The following is a 7,169-nucleotide window of genomic DNA, read 5'->3' on the forward strand; positions in this document are numbered from 1 at the left end:
AGTCCACTTGGCTTGTAGCGGTTTGCTTGTAGCTTTTGCTTTATTGAAAAAAACAAACGTTTGATTTGAAAAAAAAAAAAAAAAAAATTTTTCCTTGAAGACGTTGTAGGCTACCCGGGCCGAGACGTTTTGAAAGTTTCAAACACTGTTGTTAATCCTCCACCTGAGTATGATTGCATTGTAACTAGGGCAAACTTGCGCCACAGCGAGCAGAGCAAGCAGGCTGGCACACGTGGTTAAACTATGTGTTTCGTCTATTTAAAGGACAACCGACATCACTTTTTTGTTTCCTAACTGACATCAGAAAAACGTTATATTGCATCTAAAATACCCAAAACACACAGTATGATATTTTTAGTCAAATGCAAAACACCAATAGAAATGACTTAAAGTGTCCAGAAACGACTTCAAATTGACCCCGGAAGTGACCAGTTTCAGAAGGTCCCGCCCCCTTGTTCGTGGTGTTACGCCAAGACGTCTTGCCTTGCTCGAGAATCCAAACAATGGCTTCAGATTCGGAAAAGATGCTTTCGTGTTACTCATCCAGTTATGAATATGATTCAAATCGTTCTGAAGTGGTAAGCATAAATGTTTGCAATCGATTAAAGAATTTATTCCGGTCATTTTGATGCATCTGGAGAGATATATAGTGACAAACTCTAGTCATCACAGTACCCAAAAAAAGGCAGAATATGGCGACAAAGCTCTGTGGAAATTGTCTCCTGGGACGTTTTGTAAGCGAACATCAAATACACCGTAGAAGTCTTGGCGCAACACACAAGGATTCACCATCCGGTTATTTGTGTGTTTTCTTCTAATTTCGCCATCAACACGAAATTTTCAGACCAAACAAAGTACCGCAAAATGCATTGAGGTGATGCAAGATATGTCCTTTCTCGGTTAGGGGCGTTCCTTCAGTGACGTAGGGTGAGGACTTGTCACCAACTCAAAAACAAGACTTCCGGAATATTCAGTGCGAGTCTTAAAACGTAAAATATAGCTATATGCGATGGAATCTTTGTAAAATACGCTCAATAGAAGTCATTTGAAACGATTTTTACAAATTATGGACACAACTTGTCCAGAGACGTCGGTTGTCCTTTAAATGATCCCCACGCAGGGCATAACATTTTTTTTTTTTTTTTTTTTTTTTTTTGTTTTTTTTTTTTTTTTTTTTTAATTCAAATGGCATGCAAACATACAAAGTAATAGAAACAAACAAACAACACTGCAAACAAAACACAACAAAAGTAAACAAAACCATTGGCTTTGAATAGCTTGTGGAGCTTCTAAAAGTACATCTGAGGTGCGTCTCAGCAAATCTTTCTGCATACTTGATATTTTCCAAATAGTTGGCAACATACATTAGGTGACATAATCGCGTATGAGACAGTACCTGATCGCACAGGAAATAGAAGTTCCTGACAGATAATCATTTTACAAGAAGAAAGAAGAGGAGAGAAGAACAAAATAGAAGAGAGAGAGAGCGGGGGAAGGGGGGTGCCAGGGGTTTTAACATTCCATCGAGTCTGCACAACATAGTGAAATTGACAAAAGAAAGAGAGGGGGGGGGACACCAGATGATTTCGGCAAGCACATCATCCTATGCCATATTTCATCAACAAATCATGTGTTTTGATAGCATTTGGGTCGGCAGATGGTTGAATTGTTTTCTGATATAGTTTCATTTCATTTTGAAATATTACAAATAGTGGTTTCCTCCCACAAAATTTAGATTTATGAATATGATGTTTGGCAAGAAAAACTAATAAATTAATAATAAAATATTTATCGTTGGTCTTGTTGTAATATCCAAACAGCATGTCTTTGTAATGAAATATGAACAGAGAAGTGACTTTACATTGAACGTATTTGACAAAGTGTTTCCAGAAGCGAGTAGTTTCGGGACAAGCCCAGAAGAGGTGAGTTGCAGTTTCAGGCTCAGCTTCACAAAATGTACATGATATATCCTGTAAGGACCGTATCTTATGTTTAACAGGATAGCAACGGTGCAAAAGTTTGTATGTTATTTCTCTTTGTTTGTTGGTGATGAAAAATTTATATGGGAGGGTCCAAACCTTTTCCCATGGAATATTTGGGACATACGTTCTCCAGTGATGAACAACGTAGGGAACCGTCACAAAGGATTTTTGAAACAAATGTCGAATTGCACAGTTCCGATTTCGAGCAATTGATGAGAAACAGAGTTTCCCCAGGGCAGTTTCTGTCACTGGAATTGGCGGTGGTCTGTCGGGAGTAGCGGAGTGACCCTTGAACAGGCTTATGATACCACTTGGGATGGCATCCATAACGATGGCAAAGTCCTTAGGGGTCACAGGGATTTGATGCGTATTGAGAAACTCAGCATAGTTCATTAAAATATTGTTTGTGTTAAAAAGTTGCTTTACATAAATGATACCCCAGTCAATCCATCTCGACAAAAACAGTGATTTGTTTTTGTACAAAATATGACAGTTATTCCAGATCATACATGAATGCGGAGAGAAAGAATGGTTATACATTAGGCACCAGGCTAATAAAACTTGTTTATGAAATTTTGATAGGTTAACAGGCAATTTTTCAACCTTATAATTACATTTCAGCAAGAAAGACAGACCACCAAGTCGGGAAAACATGGATTTTGGAATGAAATTCCAGATTGCATCAGGGCTACACAGATAATTACGCAGCCAGTTAATCTTAAACGTATAGTTTAGAGAAGTAAAGTCCAAAAAATCTAGGCCTCCCTCCTTTACCGTCCTGGATATGACTGAGTTTCTTATATAATGAGTTTTATTTTTCCATACAAAGTTATACATTATTTTGTCCATTGTCTTACATGTGCTTGGATCCACATTTAAAGCCATTGTAGGATATACAAACAGAGAGATTCCCTCACTTTTTGCTAGCAGTATTCTTCCGTTTAGTGATAGATCCCTTTGTAACCAGTGATTAAAGCGCTTCTTGGTTTTATCAATTATTGGATCGAGGTTCAAATGACAACGCTCTTCGTCGTCTTTGGCTATGACAACACCTAGGTACGTCACTTGATTTTTAACAGGTATGTTGTATAGCATAGATTCATTACATGATTTCACAGCTAACAACTCACATTTATTTATATTAAGCGAAAGACCTGACGCTTTGGAAAACTCTTTAACCAGAGCTATGGCCCTTGGAATTTGCTCAGGATTTTTCAGGAAGAGTGTGGTGTCATCTGCCACCTGGCTAATCACAACCTGCCTTCCCGCTACTTCAATCCCTTGGACCTCGCTTTCAGTGACCAACAGTGATAAAATTTGTGCTGAAAGTAAGAATAAATAGGGAGAAATGGGACAACCTTGACGGATGCCACGGGAGACGTTGAAGCGAGGGGACGTACCATATTTAAGCAGTATTGAGGAGTTGCAGTTGGTGTACAGTGTCTTAACAGCCTGAGTAAAGTAGTTTCCAAAACCAAACTTATTAAGTGATTGAAAAATAAAACGGTGTTCCAAGGTGTCAAAGGCTTTGTAAAAATCGAGAAATAAAATAAAACTATTGTGGTTAATAAGTTCCTGATAATCAAGAATATCCAATACAAGACGAACATTATTGGCAATGTGTCTTTTACTCAAGAAGCCTGACTGTGTTTCACTAATTATATGCGGTAAGGATTTTCTAATTCGGTTTGCAAGAATGGAGGCCAAAATTTTATAGTCTGTATTTAATAGGCAGATAGGGCGCCAGTTTTCAAGAGATGATGTGTCTTTTTTTGGTTTTGGAATGAGAGATATAAGACCTTGAGAGAGTGAACAGGGGAGGGAGCCTTTTGAGATGCTTTCAGAAAAAACATTGAGCAGAAAAGGAGCCAAAGGTTCAGAGAAGGTTTTATACAATTCTGAAGTAAGCCCGTCGTTTCCAGGAGATTTATTCATCTTGAGCTGCTTAATTGCATCCTGCACTTCAATTAGATTAATTGGTTGATCACATCGTTTTTTCTCATTAATGCTAATAGTTTTATTGGACGTAATGGACTCTAAAATTGACACTGGCTCTGCTTGCATATGGTTGGAAGTATATAGGTTACCATAGAATTTTGAGCAGAAAGAGGAGATTTTGTGGTAGTCTGAAACAATTTTGTTATCAATTTTTAATGTGTCAATGGTTTGCTTTTTAGATTTAGATTTTTCCAAGTTAAAAAAGTACGATGAGCATTTTTCCCCTTCTTCCAGCCAACGCCTCCTGGATCTGATGAATGCGCCCTCTGCTTTTCGTCTATATATATCATCAAGTTTATTTTGGTAGTCTGCTAACTTGGCGTGATCATCCTCAGATAGGGTTGCTGATTGACTGGAAAGAGACATTATTTGAGCACATAAATCATCCTCTTCCGCTCCTCTGTGTTTCGCTAAATTGCTGCTATATTTCCTCATATATTTACCAATTTCGTATTTTAGAAGTTCCCATTGGAGGCTGAAAGATTTTTGAAGAAGAGCTGTGTCCCAATGAGATTTTATTAACCTGTTTATATTTTCCTTTACTTCATCATGGGCTAACAGACTATTGTTCAGCTTCCAACATAAAGCCTTAGGAATATTCATAACTGGTGTCAAGGTTACCTTAAGCGTAATTATTTTATGATCAGACAGTGGTGCTGGGTGGTAGTCTACTTCAACGAGGTCCGCAGCGATTGTTTTAGATATCAACCAGTAATCCAGTCTAGACTGTTTTGAAAGGTCCTTAGAGTGCCAAGTATATGTTTTTAGAGAGGGAAACTTTTCTCTGAAAACATCATATAGGTTGTATTTCTCCATGAAGGTGATGAGGTATAGATTGGAGACTGCTTGGCTTGGTGGTGGAAGTCGATCTAGTTTGTTATTCATAACTACATTAAAATCACCACCCAAAATTAAATAGGCAGTTGGATATTTGTTTAACCAGTACTCGACTTTTTTATCAATTTCTTCTAACAATAATATATTTTTAGGGCGTGAATTGTACCCATATATATTAATCATGATAACATTTTTATCAGAGATTGCCAACATAAGTATGATATAGTGACCTTCTGGGTCACTGTCATGACCAATAATTTCCCCAGAGAAATTTTCTTTTAGAACTGTGACACCGGCTGCTTTTTCCGACCTGTGTGCTCCCCATAAATCTCTTCCCCATTGACTTTTCCAGAGACTGACGTCATTTGTTGTACTATGAGTTTCTTGTAAAAACAAGAAATCACACTTAAATTTTCTGAGAAACAAAAATACAGCTTTGCGTTTCAAGGAGTTCCTCAAACCCCTGGCATTTAAGGAGAGAAGGGAAAGGGACATAGGGATGAGAACAGTAGAAAATAGACAAGGAAAATAGAAGAAGTGAAAGATTAAGCTAGGAAAAGTAAAATATAAAAGAAATTACAATATTTTTTAATAAGAACTAAATATAGAAAACTCAAACAGCAATCCACGGGATCACTTCAAAAACAAAGTGTTCACACCAAAGATTTGGTGAAGCACAGTCTCTATTGGAAAAGAAATAGAGACTAAGGACTGCTGAATAACCAAAAGTAGTACATTTAAACATAATAAGCCCATAATGTATGATGTGTAACATAACGTGTAGAATATTAAATTTCTATTTCGAGAGCAACTGCTTTATTCATTATTTATTTATTATTCTTTTAATACTATTAGCTTAACAGCCTGGTAAATCAAAAATTATTTACAGGTATTGGAGAATACTTAGAGGTTAAGTCAGTCAGAACCTCCTAAATATCAGGGAGGGAAGATCTCAACCCCATCCACAAAGGCACGGCCTCCCACAAAATGGGCCTGCTTATGTTCCTTTCTGGCCTTGTCCACTTGGGGCCACAACAGACGCCTCCTCTCACGTACCTCTGGTGGGAAGTCAAGGGATAGCCGAAGACCTTTAGCCTGGAGGAAGGAGTTACCCGCTTTCGCTGCTGCCCAGATGGCTTCTTTGTGGATCCTGAAGGCAAACTGGATCATTATAGGGCGACTCCTGGAGCTGTCTGGGCGTCTCGGGCCGAGGCGATGGATGGTGTCCACCACACCAGGGATCTTGTCCTTGGCCTCAGGCAGCACACCCTGAAGCACTTGTATGGTCTCCTGGCGAATATTTTGCTGGTTGCTTTCTTCCAGTCCATGGAGGATAAGATTCCAACGTCGATGATAGGTCTCCCACTTGGAAATGCGGTTTATCATGTCTTTGTTTAAACTGCGTGGGTGAGACTCCAGTTTTCCCAATCTATCCTTTATTGCAACCGTCTCTGCGTGCATCTGGTCCAGAGAAACTTTCAAGCCATTTATTTGTTTCGTATTTTCTTTACTCTCTGTTTGTACTTTTGCAATAGTCACTGAGTTCATCTTAATCATAGCCTCTAGGGCATCAGCTCTTGTGTTCATTAGTTGCCGCAGAGACTCAAATTCAGCGAGCAGAATTGCCATGAGGTCTTGGGGAACTGGACCTCGGATATTGCGAGCTATTTTAGCTGCTGGTGAAGTCGGGGAGGAAACTGTCGTAGAGGTAGTCGCAGGAGAGAGTGGAAGCGGAGGGAACGAATCTCCCACCACACTCCCATTGGAAGCCGCAGTAGGTTCCCCCCCCAGGTAATCGTGCATATTACCAACAATCATGGCGTGACTTTCTTTTGGACGACATACAGGAGGCAAAGAAACAGTATTTTCACTTTCACATCCTGTAGTAGCAGCATTAAGGGGTACAGGGCTGACGTTAGCTTTGGTGTTAGCATCGGTAGCCCTGCCTTTTCTCTTAGTCATTGTAGATTTTATCTGTTCACAGATCAAGCAGAGACGATTAAATGTTATCTTGCAGTTGCTCACATGTATTCAGGGCTCATTTGCTGTTCAGCAGTCCTAATGAAAGGAAGCACTCAAGAGTGCATGTCCTCCTCCGTCGCACGTTGCGCGCCGCACCTGGCTCCACGCAGGGCATAACAGTATCGGCTGAAGAGCTCCACTGTGAGGTCGTTTCCGGGGAATGCTCCATTTAATGATTTCCCCAGACCCGTGTCACAGCATGAATTATTTGACCTCGCTATTTTAACATATTCGTGGCAAAATTATTGTGATTTAAGATTCTGCACACACCTCTTCCCAAATCCCGTAGAGCGAGGTCGTGAGCGCCCCCTGTTAAACTCCTCGCGCATA

Source organism: Hippocampus bargibanti, linkage group LG17 (assembly GCF_051943395.1).
Source record: "Hippocampus bargibanti isolate YZ-2025 linkage group LG17, ASM5194339v1, whole genome shotgun sequence".
Lineage (NCBI taxonomy): Eukaryota > Metazoa > Chordata > Actinopteri > Syngnathiformes > Syngnathidae > Hippocampus > Hippocampus bargibanti.